At 44.5% G+C, this 13,962-nt stretch overlaps 1 protein-coding gene across 7 annotated transcripts in view; it reads right to left on the reverse strand.

Moving 5' to 3' along the window:
• Positions 1–13,962, reverse strand: part of ABCA1 (ATP binding cassette subfamily A member 1) — a 119,707-nt gene that overhangs the window by 69,728 nt on the left and 36,017 nt on the right. The gene's annotated exons all lie outside the window — the stretch shown is intronic.

Consider the following 13,962-nt stretch of genomic DNA (forward strand, 5'->3'; position numbering starts at 1 on the left):
CCTCTAGGGGGCAAATCTCGAAAAACCAAATCATTTAACTGAAGAGAGCAAGAGGTTAGATCTTGCTCTAGGGGCTATAGTATGAGGCTTAAAGAGGACAGGAGTTAAACCTGGGATCTAAGGCTTATATCTGTACAGAGACATAGTAGAAGGAGCAACCAACAGCCCAATCAGACCCCCATCAGCGCTGCCTGGTCCAAGTATGCTCTGCCTAAGGAAATGTGAGTAACACAGAGCTACAGAAAGGGTAAATTAAGCACAGTTCACAACTAGTTATTCCTCACGACACCTTCAAGAAGCTGTTCCTTGCCCAACTAGTGTCCTCCTCAGAACAGGTGCTCCTGCAGGTGGCCATCTGCCTGGTGCTTCCTACCACACATGACGTTATACTGTTACCATCAAGTTTACTTCCGTAATTGTCAAACCTCAGAGCACCTAAGAGTCACTGAGGAAGCATGCCAAAATGCAGTTGCTTGGGCCCAATCCCCAGATATACTGAAATAGCGGATCTAGAATGGGGCCTAAGAATCTATATTTTAATATGCAGCCTTTGTACTTCTAATGCATGGGGTCTGGGCACCATACTTTTAGGTACATTCTTTTATTTGCATACTATCTCTCCTAGACTACACGCCTCTGGGACACAGAATATGTTTTATCTCTGTATTGCAGTGCATACGCCAAGGCCTGGCAAAGAATTACTGGTTAGTGAATGATAGCTGGATAATAAATATTAGGAGATGGGATTAGGACTAAGAAGATTCCAGAAGTATCTGAGCAGCATCACAGGAGGCTTCCTTTCAGCTGAGCAGGTCTGAGGAGGGCCTAGGGGTGTCAGAATGATCCACCAGCTGCACTCTAGGAGTAAGCAGGATCCCTAGTCACTAGTACTATAGTCCCAGGGAAACAGCAACATCTGCAGTGTCCCAGTATCCCTATGGCAGAGGTAAACAAGAAGGAATGTAGGAAAGCTGGTGGCTTCAACTGGGGCTTGGCATGAAAAGCCAGACACTGAGCATTGTGGAACAAAGGGAAAAGCACCATACCGAGGGTCAGACCTCTCTGAGCCCTGGACAGAACATGAACTGACTCTCACAAATTCCTCCTGAATATGAAAAGCCAGAGCAGCAGGCAGATACTATGATAGAGAACTTCAGAAAAGCCTCCTCCCGAGCAGGGCTGCTAGTGTGGGAGGCTGACCCTGGCTGCACTTGTAACGGGTCTAGGTCATGGACAACACTCTCCAGAGCAGCAAGTGTGCTCAGTGTGTTTTTACGACTCTTCTGTTGGATCAACAGACTCTGAGGATAAGAACAGCTGGATGTGATCAAATTCCAACCACCTATCAGAGAATCCCCTGGATAAGACATAAGAACCAAGAGGCTGATTAAACAGTCAACAACCCTTGGCAGTGCATGTGCAAGGGGTGGTGAGGTCACTGGGTGGGGAAGCAGCAAGGAGGCCCAAGATCCCTGGCTATAAAAAATATGCATTCTGGTCACATGGATACCACACCACCAATGGCAGCTGCAGCCAGTGTGGACACAGGGAGGCAATGTGGTACGGTACATGGTTTCTCAAACTTGGCTCCCATTAGTCCCATGAGGGAGCTGTAAAAAAATCCCAATGCCCAGGCCACAGCCCCCGACAACTAATCAGAACTGGGGCTAAGACCCAGGCATCAAAAATTTATAACTCCCCAGGTGATTTCAGCCAAGTTTGAGAAACAGTGGTATGGCAGAAAGATCAGGGGTGTGGAACTACAAAAACCTAAACTTGACGCTGGACTCTGCTATTTATTAACTGTATGGCTTTAAGAATTCCATTTTGTTTTCCTGAGCCCAAGTTTTCTTCCCTAAGAGGTAAGGATGACAGCTATCTATCTTTCAAAGTTATGGGAATAAGAGCTATTCGTATGTAAAGCATGAATAATGAGTGAGTGGCTCATGGTAGGTACTCAATAAACGATAACAATTTTGTAATTTTGAAAAAAGTTTTTTTCACTCAACTTTACCAATGTACCACAATGAACCACAATGTACCACAGAGAAAAGGTAAGGACACAGACCTTGCCCTCAAAGAACTTCCAAGGCTGATAAGGGAGATGAAGATGTAAATCTGTAAAGCAGGAGGGATGAGGAAGCCAGAAGAAGACAGTTCACGGAAGGATCTGAACAAGATGAGGTTTATCTGCAAGTGTTTCACAGTGGAGTCAGGCCAGAGCGAAATTTTGGAAAAGGACAGAAAGTTAAAATTCTCTAGAGGCTGTGGTATGGAGAGGGTCTGTCCTCTCATGATGGCAAGGACCAGGATGCCCTATAGTCACAGCGCTGTGCACATAGTAGGTGCTCAAAAATGTTTTTTGAATGAATAACTAACCAACAAGCAAATAAACATAGAGAGAGGAGATTCCTCAAAACCTAAGGGTTGGAAAGTAGGATGAGAGAAGGACTAGGGAGGAAGACAGTGTGAGGCCAGAGTAGGGTGGCTTTGTATCTCTGGTCTCAGTTTTCTCCATTCTGTGGCTGTCAGGAAAATGAGTGGAGAAGAATATTGAGAAAGCCGGATGTCGAAAACAGACCTTCTCCTCTTAGCCTAGCTAACTCTTATCCCTTTCTTTATGACTTGTCCCATGAGTCATTTCTTTCAAGAAACTGCCCTGACTTTCCTACCCACAGGCTGGGTTAAGTGGCCTTCCTCTGTCCCTAATAGCATCGTCAAGCACTGCTCAGATCAAGCTTCAGTTGTCTGAGCACACATCTCTCTCCCACACATCTCTTTCCCTAGAAGAAGTGCCTTGAGGGCCAGGACTTTGTAACCCTGAAGTGCAGCAGAGCCTGGCAAAGATGAGGCTCTCAGTAAATGGCGAGTGTGTGAAGGAATGAACACCAATGAGTGAATAAACTAATGACATGAGACAATCAGGAAAACCTCCAATTATGGAGAAGTCAATTCACCTTGCAGTGGTTAGGAAAGAGTGGACATGAACGTGAAACACACCAGGTTCAAAACAGCACCAGAGTTTCTCTGAGCCCACTCGACTACATCAGCCCAGGTCAAGAAGAGTCAGGGGAACAGAAGCTGGTAACAGGGAGTGGGGAAGTGTCTATAGAACAAATGGGAGTGACAATGGCATCTATCTGACTGGGCTTAGCTGAGGGTTAAATGAGAAAATGCACTTGAAGTCCCAGTGTAATGCCAGGCACCGAGAAAGGTATCCAATAAATGATGGCTGCTATTATCACCATTTTCAGAAATGACTGGTCTCATTAGCTTCGTTGCTAATTTAACCCTAAAGCATATGCTTTTAGAATAGATAAGAATACAGAAGTGACTGCCAACTAAGTGGAGAAGTTGAATTTATGACCTAAGGGGGTGTGTGTGTGTGTGTGTGTGTGTTATATTTGCCTGGCTGAGTTCCTGAGTCAGAAAGAATTACTGAATTCTTTCTGTTGATACTGTCCATAAGATGAAGAAAAGGTTGAAGCTGATTGACTTGTCTGTTCAGAATTTTATAGAGGAATAAATAAATCTAGCCTTTTACAGAGAATCAACAGGAATGATCTCATCTATGAGGTCACTGCGAGGATGAGCATAGGTGGAAGATGACTAGCCAGAAAGACAGGTCTCTAGAAGTGAGACAGGGAAAAGACAGTCACTTAGCCATTTAACTTCACCCGAGTGAGCTAACATGATCTCGATTTTCTTAACTATAAAATACGGGGTGAGAAGGTCATCTCAGAAGTCTTCTTACCCATGATATTGAAAGGTACACTTGGAGCACTGGATATAGCACTTGGATCTAAATCCAAGACCCAGCTCTGCTGTTCCTCAACTGTGTAACCATGAATCTCACTTTTCCCCTTTTCCTCATCTCTCTGGGCCTCAGTTTCCTTAAGCATAAAATGGGGCTAATAACATTCACGTTGTTGTGAAAAACAAGATCATAGGGAAAGAGCTGATGCGCCTCAAGAGTTTACATGGGTAGCTGAGCGGGTATGAATGCTGTCATAGAACACAGCCATCAGAAAGCTAGACTGGTCACTAAATTGTGAGTTCCTGCTGCCTGCGGAGAACACTAAAAGTCACAATCCAGCAAAAGGCCAAGAGAGTTTTCCTCCTGCAATCTCTCTACTATGAATGAAAATACATGATCCACTGAACCCAGCCTCCTTGGTTTTGTCTGGAGGAGCCTGTCCAACTTCCAAGAGCTTTACTTTGGGTACAGTGAGGTGGGGCAAAAGAAAGAAGGGGGGAAAAATTCCGGAGCTTGGAGTCTAAGGAATAAAACAAGTGAAACGCGTACTCTGTGTGCTGAGGAAGAACTGGGCAGAAGCCTGTTTCTTGCCAATCCTCTGGGCCAGGGCTCTCTAAGTTAAGGAAACAGGTAGATGGGTGTGGCAGGGAGAGGCAGGGAGAGGCCCTGCACCCAGGGGATGCTCTTACAGCCACTTAAGTGTTCCTCTGCTTCTCCTAGCCTGCCTGAGTGCAGCAGAGGAGGACGAAGAAGGAGAGGAGGGGAGGGGGGAGGAGGGAAAAGGACGGATGAAGGAGGGCAGCGGCAGGAAGGCGGAGGAGGGAAGCCCGCAGCCAGAGAGCTGGGGTTATTCTCGGTCGATGCCCTCCAGTCCCCGGCTCTGGTTTCAAGATTGCTGTAGCCGCTTTTGTTCAACATGAAAAGAAACCACAGCAATCAGCTGCTTCAGAAGTGGGTAGAGGAGGGAAATGAAAAAAAAGAAGTCGGGAAAGAGATCAAGTCAGCATCCATCCAAGGCCCAGATACTCTTCCTAAAAGGACCCCAGGAGGGTCTTCCAGCCTTGACTATGTCAAATGGCCTTGAGGGAAGGGCCTGGGCCAAATTCTAACTCGTGGCTTTACTCAGCCTAAGCTTTATAAATAAGACCTTGAAACATTTCTCTACTAAAGGGCTGGTAATAAACATACTTGGGTGTCTTCTGGGGTGTTTTTTGTTGTTTTGGTTTGTTTTCCTGATGCTATGGTTGTACTTTCTTCTTCAAAGATAGCTACTGCCTGCTTCTCTAAGATGGCTGGACCCTCTCTGGGAAGACCAGGGCTTCTCTGGGAAGTTCAGTGCTGCGGAGAAGCAGGTAAAGCAGGGCGACCTCGCTGTTCCCTGGGGTGACTCCATAGAGCAGATGAGAGGAGGCCAGGAGCCTGGGGTGCACACAGCCTCAAGACCTCCCTGCTGTGTGTCTGGGCCTGGGGGCCCCAACCTGTGAGAAGTTTCCTTCTCTGCAGTGAGGGCTTGCTGAGGGGTACTAACACACACCTGAAAGATCACAGGTTCTGAAGTCTGGCTAACCTGGTTCAAATCTCAGTTCCAGAATTTTCCAGTTATGTGACCTTGAAGAGGTCACTCAGGCTCTCCGAGCCTGCAATGGAGGTCTGCCTTACGAGGGTGTGGGTTAGGTAAGCACTCATGACACTAAGTGTGTAGCACCGTGAACTCATTATGAATGAGAAAATACAAGCTGAAAATTAAATAAGTTCTAACTAAATGTTGATAAAGTCATAATGACAATTATGTGATGGGTTCCCAAAAGAAACCAGAAAATTCATGGTTATGAACTCGTTCAGGCAAGTACTAGGGGAGTCAGAGTCTTCCCTCGAGATCAATGGGAGTACTGTTAACTTTAGAAGCCACATAGTTCCTAATGTATTTTACATGTAACGTGAACTTGCATTAGTTCAACAAACTTAAATGGCCACTGAACCCCAAACACTAGTGCAATGGTTCAAAGTAGTAATATTACTCGGTTCTTCTTGAAGGCAGGAGCCTGTTAACAAAAGAGATGCTGTATAAAGACATGATCCTTTCTCTTGCCTTCCAAGAAGAGATGGACAGAGGATCGGGTGAGCAGAGCCGTGAGTTCCAGCCCTCTCTGCCAGTCCAGAATCAGTCATCAGTGAAATCGCAGGATGAAAAGAGACAATAAGCATCTTTCTCCAGATCCATCTACTAAGGCAAAGGCATACTCGTGTCTCACTGAGATGTGGCCAAGGTGAGAGAAGTCGTTGGTAGCACCTGGAATGAAGACTGACATCAACTGATAAGAACGTGAATGGTAATCAGGTCCTCAAAGAGCCAGTGATGACTGTGGCTCCAAAGGAAAACGGTGACCTGTTCACAACGGCCAGGAGCACTCCTGATGCAATGGGAGTGGCAGGCACAGTCAGGCTGGCTTTGGAAAAAATGAAAGGTAATACTGAGGAGGGAGAATTGTGGCCCAAATGAGTTCTGGGCCTAAAAGAAGATGAGTTTATAAGTTAGGGGCCGAGAAAGAATTCTTTTCCAGGCTGGACTAAGACAGAATTGTTAAAACACACACACACACACACACACACACACACACACACACACACACACACACACACTACATACAATAATATATAAATAGCTTAGTTTTTCTTCTTTGAAAAATAATAAAATGTATTAAGGGATAAGGTATTGATCTGTGGGGAGAGGAAGGTAATTGGCATTTACTGAGCATCAGACACGTTATATGTGTTATTTTATAGAATCCCTAAAACAAACTTACAAAAAATGTATTATTCTCCTTTTTCAAGTGTGAAAAAAGACCCAGACAGGATAACATCCTGCTCAAGGTCACAGAGCAAGAAAGAGGTAAATTTGAATACAATGGGCTCTGGCTATAAAGCTTTGGCTCTTTCTCCTACATCAGGAATTAAATAAATCGTTTTACTCTTTAAAAATACTTTGCCACATTTTTGGTATGAAAAGTAAATGATGCTACCCATGCTTCCTGGGATCAGAATAGGGTGACATGGCAGCATGGTGTGGTAGGAAGATGCTGAGCCTTGGGGTCAGACAGACCTGGATTCAATTCACAGCTTTATTCTATGACCTTGGGCAACAGACATAACATTTTCCAGTCTCAGTTTCCTCATCAATACAATGGAGATGATAATATTAGCCTGCTAGTGCCAGTGTAAGCCTCGAATTAAACGATATATTAAAATGTAAAATGGCATCATTATCTGATGCAACTTAGTCTGTTGGACAAAGTATCACTCCAAGATTGCCCTTTTGTGCTTCAGTGCAACAGTGATTAGAGGCCAGAAATGAGAAGTACTCAACTAGAAACAAACTGGACCCCCAACCTGTTCTTTGCCACCCACAGAGTAAATAAATCTTATACTGGAAAAGCAAGAGATATGAAACAATGTTCTTATGTTATAACAATCCAAACTTTTTAAAGACAGTCCAAAATTGTGGGGTACGTGCTATCCTGTAATTGGGTACAGTTGTGTTTTCTATTCTTGTCTGGGTAAAGTCTACTTCTGATTTTAGATCAAGCAATATTTTGACATAGCATTGTAGCATTGCATCCACCTGATTACAGCCTAGCTGGGAACAGGCCCCTACTCTAGACGGAAACCAGCGATCTAGACTCTGGGATGCAGCCTGGCTGTGACAGGTCTAAGAAAACTTTCTCATAATAGCTGGAAAAAGTTTCCAACTATGAAACCCTAAGACCCTAAATCAGAACTTCTGACCAGTGCCTACAGAACAAGAATCGCAATCACCCAAAGACTTAAAGGAATTTCCAGTGTGATGACATGATACTGACACATATATCATGAGATTTCCCAACAAGATGGCATGAGTAGGGCCCACAAGGATGATAAGCAAAGTTTGGGGTTGCAACTTTAACTTCAGCGGCTGCTCAAGGGAATGAGGGGGTTCAGGCGGGGAAGGAGAAGTGGCTGTGAGTCACAGGAAGTTCTTTCTAGACGAGCCTTGGGGAATGTTCCACTCAAGCCTGTTACCCGTGAAGCCAGGAAGTGGAGGAAGTCTGGCATTTCTCTCGGAAGGCCTCTTGTCTCCTTTGTGATCCCAGCCCATAAATGTTTAGTATCCTGTGACTTTGGAGAAGTTTCTGGCTACCCTGGGCTGTGCTCTTTAGCATATAATAGCAGAGTATGAAAAACCTTTTCCTGCCTCTTGCCAGCTATGCTTCCTTAGACAAGTTACTTAGTCTCTCTGAACTTCGACTCCTTCGTGTGCATAAGAATAAAATTCCCTACCTTGCATGATGGTTACGAAAATGCAGCAAACTAAAGTACAAGCTTGGTACTTCTTATGTGCCAGATAACTGTACTAAATATGCTTTACCTTTATTAGCTCACTTATTCTCTACAATATCCCTAAGTGAAGTTCTATTAATATCTCCATTTTGAGGAAACTGAGACACACAGATGTTATGGAATGGTCCAAGGTGACATAGCTAGTAAGTAGCAGAGCCAAGATTTGAACCAAGGCAGTCTGGCTGCCAAGTCTGTTGTCTTAACACTAAATTGTACTGCCCAGTGGATATTTACAAGATGATAATTTTACATCCCTTTCTCTCAACCCCTGCCATAGCCAACTACACTGCCATGTCACCAAAGCCTGCCCTGCCCTCAGGGGATCATGTCTTTTTGACTTTCAAAGATCGTAGCTGAATCAAAGGTCCGTACAATGAGTTTTCAGTATTGCCAATAAATCCAACAGCCAGAAGGTTATGACCCTTTTCCTTAAGTTCACCACAAACCTCAGAACTCATTTCACGAAAGTCTTACAGAGCACATCAGAAAGACCAAACAAACCAGATTTGTACCATGAATATACAGAAAACGGCAGCCATGCTAATGACATTCAAAATCTAGCTGAAGGGAGGGAAATGCTCAAAACCCAAGTCAGGACAACAGGATGCATGCAGCGCTGCACTAGATCTCTCCTCCAGTCCTTCACCTTTTCAGCCCTTGACCTCGATGATGTGGGATGTGCTCCAGAGGGACACCTCCAGCCTAGTGACAAAATGCCTAAAGTTCTTCCTTGTTCTTTCCCATCAAAGTTCTCATGAGCTTCAGAGGACTCTACATCTTAGAGAGAAGGTATTTCAGAAGCCCCTGATTCAGGGGTTACGGGAGGTCAGTACAAGGAGCTGAGACAAGGTACACTAGGCCACGGCAACGAGCCATACAGGTTGTGTACTACCCAACTTCAGGGAGTACAGTTCTCATGGGGAGTGCCATTTATGTAGACCATGCCATCCACAGACATGCGTAATTTGGCAGCTCTTCATACAACTTGAGGGGGAACAGTCACCCCTCAACTGTTCCATCTACCTGTCCTGGCCTAATTCAACAGGTCTAGAAAATCTTCTTCTCAATTCCCACAGAGCACCGAGCACCTACTGGGCTTCTGTTAAAAGATGTTGGTGCAGCTGTAATTTGGGACAGAACCTGATACCTAGAGAGCTAAGATCCTGGCCGAGGATGGAAGCTGCTGAGTCCCCTGCACAGGAGAAATTGGGGATCTGGCATCCAGCCCCACCACAGAACCCACAGCCCTGTCCATTGGGCCAGGCAGGCCACGGCTGGTAAAAAGAGAACTCTCACAATACCCTCACAAGCCTAGGAATTGTCCCTGGCCAGCATAAGCATGGTGAGGCTAAGGGAGCAGACATACTATACAGCAGTGGACAAGAGCCCAGCTAACGGTGGAAATGGGGGAAAGTAGGGAAGTTGGAGAACTTTTTATAGGGGATATGAGGATGGCCCACCCCAGGAAGGCAAGAAGCCTCAGCCCCAGGATGTGCATTTCATAACTTCCAGTCAAGTAGGAAGCCCCAATCACTATCCATGGTACAAACTCCAGAGGGGCTTGGGCCCACGGTACCCCCTAGAGATGAAGGAGCCCATAGTCCAAATTCCAGGATTTGAGAAAGGAGCAAGGCACTAGGGGAAAGTGGATGAGCAGAAAGGTTCAGCAGGAAGCAGGCTAATGAGCCTCTTAGGCATCACTAAGTGATACATATAAATGGTTGAAAAGGAAATAGGCCAAAAGAAAGCAAAGGGACCATCCTTCTCCAGCCCAGTCCTGATCCAAGCAGTACCAGCCCCATCTGGGAGGCCTTAGCTCTGGCCGGCCTGCCAGCCTCACCGAAGCGGGGCAGGTGGGCTGGCTGGTGAGTGAAGTTGGCAGCCAGAGCAAAGGAGGTGGTTCGTTCCATCCCCCCAGGATCTCGCCGAGGCCTCTGGCAGGGGCAGACACTGGGTGTGAGGCCAGAAGCTGACACAATTTGGGGGGCTCTGTTTAAGAAAAAGTATATTTTTTTTAAATCCTACTTTGACAATTGCTGATTGCTAAAATCCCTACCAAGGCCTCAAAAGGGATCTATGAAAGTACAACTTTTTAAGCTTCTCAGTAAATCCACTTCAGGCCTCGGGGTTTATGGCAGCTCTTCCAGTAAAGTTCTGGAAGGTAAGCCTTGGGAAAGAAAGCAAGCCAAGACAGTTTTAAGAATTTTTGTCATTATTCTTAATTTAGAGCCTTGTCGACATGGGTTCACAAAGGGAATCAACTACATGTGCTGGGATTTCATACTTTTCAAAGTACTTTCACTTGACCCTTAAAATACTCTGTGAAAGGCGGGTATTTTCTCTCACCTTCATCTCACTAAGATGCACTGATTTCTTACCACGTGCCTGCTACTGATGCTTAGGATAAAGCCATGAGCAAAGGTCAGTCCTGCTCTCGAGGGCTACAGTGTAAGGGACAGCCCACAACACGGATGAGTCCCAGGTGATCCCCTCATTCGAATAATGGCCAAGTTTCCGAGATGAAACATTTTCAGGTTCTTTTGCAAAGTCTCCATTTTGAGGCAAGGCAAGTTGAAGCTCAGGGAGGCTGAACAAATTGGCAAAACCAGAGTCAGCCAGGAAGAGAAGGGGAGGTAAACGGACTCAAGATTTATTGTGTGTCAACTACGTGCTCTGCCCCTGCCATCAATCATCCACAGATTTCATCTGATTTAATGCTCAAGGACTCAGGGGTCAGCTAATCTCCATTTTTCAGGTAAACTGGGGGTCAGGAAGAATCAAAACATGCCCAAGATTCACACATAATAAGAGACAGAACCTGAACTTGTTCCCTAAAAGAATCTTAATACAAAGCCCCAAACTCTCTTATACCAGTGTTTTCCAATCTCCATTTATAAACTACTCTCATAATTTTTACCATATCCACATAAAATGTCTTCTTTAAATTAACTTTAACTCATTTTTTCCTATTTAACATTCTCCTAAGCAATAATACCCATGAAATTGCAATTTGATGCGGGTTAAAATTAAAAGTTGTCATCTGTGTACCACCTGAAATCATCTCAGATGCCACACAAAACTCAGTCAGAGAAACACCACTTGAGAGTCTGCACCTCACAGAAGCAGAACGTAGGCCTGTCACTTTTTCTAGAGTTTCTCAGTTGTTGTCACATTTTAGGTGTTCAGTAAATACTGGCTGAATGATTCAATTAATCAACCTATAAATCTATAAATGAACTAATGGCCTCTAAAGTCTCATCCAATAAATGGAAATAAAGCAATGCTCTAGTGCAGGAAACCATGGGGCTAAAAGAGAGTATTTGAGTAGAAAGCTCCATGTGCACAAATTATCTGTGGATAGTCCAATGGATTTAGCAGATGCAAATTGAAGGAAAGAACAAGGCAAGTCACCCAAGTAGACTGCAGAAGCAGGAGCTCAGCAACCCAGCATTGATGACAACACATTAGTGGATCTTTAAGAGCCTTAAAGGGGTTGTTAGTCTCCAGTGATCCAAACCTCAAGCCTTCATCCCACAGTCATCAACGACTTGGATGAGAACAAAGAGGGCTACTTATCAAATTCCTAGAAGACAAGAGAAAACAAGCAACAGCAAATACAGTACATGGCAAAATCAGAGACTAAAATGGTTTGGGTAGGTCAAGATGACAAAAGGAATCTAAAAATGTAAAATAAAAAAGATGTTTTCCTTCAGTTCAAAAAGCCAACAGCACAATTAAGAAATGGAGAAATGGAGAACAAGTAGCTTGCAACACTATCTCTTTAAAAAACTCCACGATTTCAGTTTACCACACATGGAATATGAGTCAAAGGTGTGATATGGGTGTCCAAAGCCTAACGCAACCTTGGATTGCATCAACAGACATACACTGCTCAGAACAAGCGAGGCAAAAGTCCCCTTTATTCTGTGCTAGAATACTGTTGTAATTTCTGATAAACTTCAAGAAAGACAGAAACACACTGAAACACAACCAGAGGAGAGGCAGATATAGGAGGAAAGAGTCATTCCAGAAACCTAGAAAAATCAAAGACTGTGGGAAGAGAGAGGGAAAAGAAACAAGATCTGTCTTTAAATATTTCAAGGGAAGTAGAATTAGCATCATTCTCTAAAAGGTATAGCAAGGTAGTGGATATTTTCTGATAACTTAAGCTGTCCACACCCAAAATGAGCTGCCCGTGTGAGAATTAGGTCCCCATCTCAGGAAGTGGGTGTATGGGAGAGAAGGTTGATGAGGGCAGGGCTTCGGGCCAAGAATCTTTCCAATTCTGAGAGTGAGTGCAAGACAGCGAAGCACAGGTCTCTAAGTCAGGATCTACGCTGAACCACCTCAGTCTCTGATTCTCCCTGAAATCTGGAATGCTAGTCAAATGCTGCAAAACGCGACTGACTTCACCTAGGAAGAATCAACATTTCCTGTATTTCCCTCTAGACAGAGGCCTGGTTCTGAGCTGCAAGACAGGCAAAGAAAAGGTGAAAGCGATTTAAGAAGTAGCAGCAGGGCAGAAATAGGAACCTACTGAGTGAACAGAGAGATAAGCACTGATATAATGTAATCAAAATAGGAGGAGACCTCTCTTCGGAGCATGTAGAGAAAGCTTTTTTGAATGAAGTTTTGATTTTTTTTCTTCACTCTAACTCCTGTCGCCAGTTGTTCAATAAAAACAGCCTGGGTCTAAAGCCCCCACTAAGATCTGAAACTGTTTAACAGCTCACGCTCATCAGCCAGTTTATTTCTCCAGCTGTGAAGTTGAGAAAACAGCAAGGCCAGGTGTTCAGAAATGTATCACTAACACATAAGAAAAATATTGACTCCCACTTATTGAATATCTAGGAGGTGCCAGACACTGTTAGAATTCTACATTATACATTGTAAGTTACCAAGTATACTACAGCTGAGGAAATTAAGGCTCAGAAAGTTTAACCGGCTTGGCCAAGATGTCACCATTCCAAAATAATCATAGCTCATATTCACTAAATGCTTCCTATGTGCCAGATGCTGTTTTAAGCAATTAAATGTTTTATCTCATTTACTCCTCACAATAATCCTATGAAATAGACTCTCCTATTGTTCTCACTTTATGGATGAGAAGAGGGGCCCAAAAGGGCCTAAATGACTGATTCGCAGTCACAAAACTACAAAACTACAAAAAATATTTATCCTAGCACTCTTTCCTATTTCCTCTGGGCCACACTGTCTCTGTACTAGAAAAAATAACCCAAGCTCTGCCTCTGGTCTACCAGGCAGGGGCCCTCTGGTAAATCAGGAAGGACTGATGCTTTGGTTGGTGTTTGCTACCTCTCTGTGTCCTGTGCTGGGACAGACATACATGTGCAGGACCAGAGGCCTACAGAGCAAGGAAACAGCATCCAGACGGCCTGGTCATGCAGCCAGGAGTGGTCCAGCTGCGGGTCCCTAAAAACTGACCCAGAAGCTGAATGAAGCACAATCATACCTTTCTTTTCTGTGAAGTGACAGCTCCTCTGTGCCAACCCACGCAGAGCTTAGCTTCCCTCTGTCATCAGTTCCCACACTGCCCATTGCCTCTTTTCCCGTCCCCAAGAAAAAGCTCCACTCCAAGTCTGGTTTAAACTCTAACACTTTTGTCAAGTGGATCACAATCTGGGAGGCCAGCCCATCCCACTCCTCCCAAAACACCAAACTAAGTAGAAAGTACATTCCTGGAATAGTGACAGCAGTTGGCCCATGGCGGGGAATAATTTATCACTGACATTGTTTAGAACCACCAGTGCATGGTGATGATAAAAAGCAGACCACCTTTTAATAGGCTTCATTATTGCTTTTAAATCCTC

The sequence above is a fragment of the Pteropus medius genome, unplaced genomic scaffold, assembly GCF_902729225.1.
Source record: "Pteropus medius unplaced genomic scaffold, Ma_sr-lr_union100, whole genome shotgun sequence".
NCBI lineage: Eukaryota > Metazoa > Chordata > Mammalia > Chiroptera > Pteropodidae > Pteropus > Pteropus medius.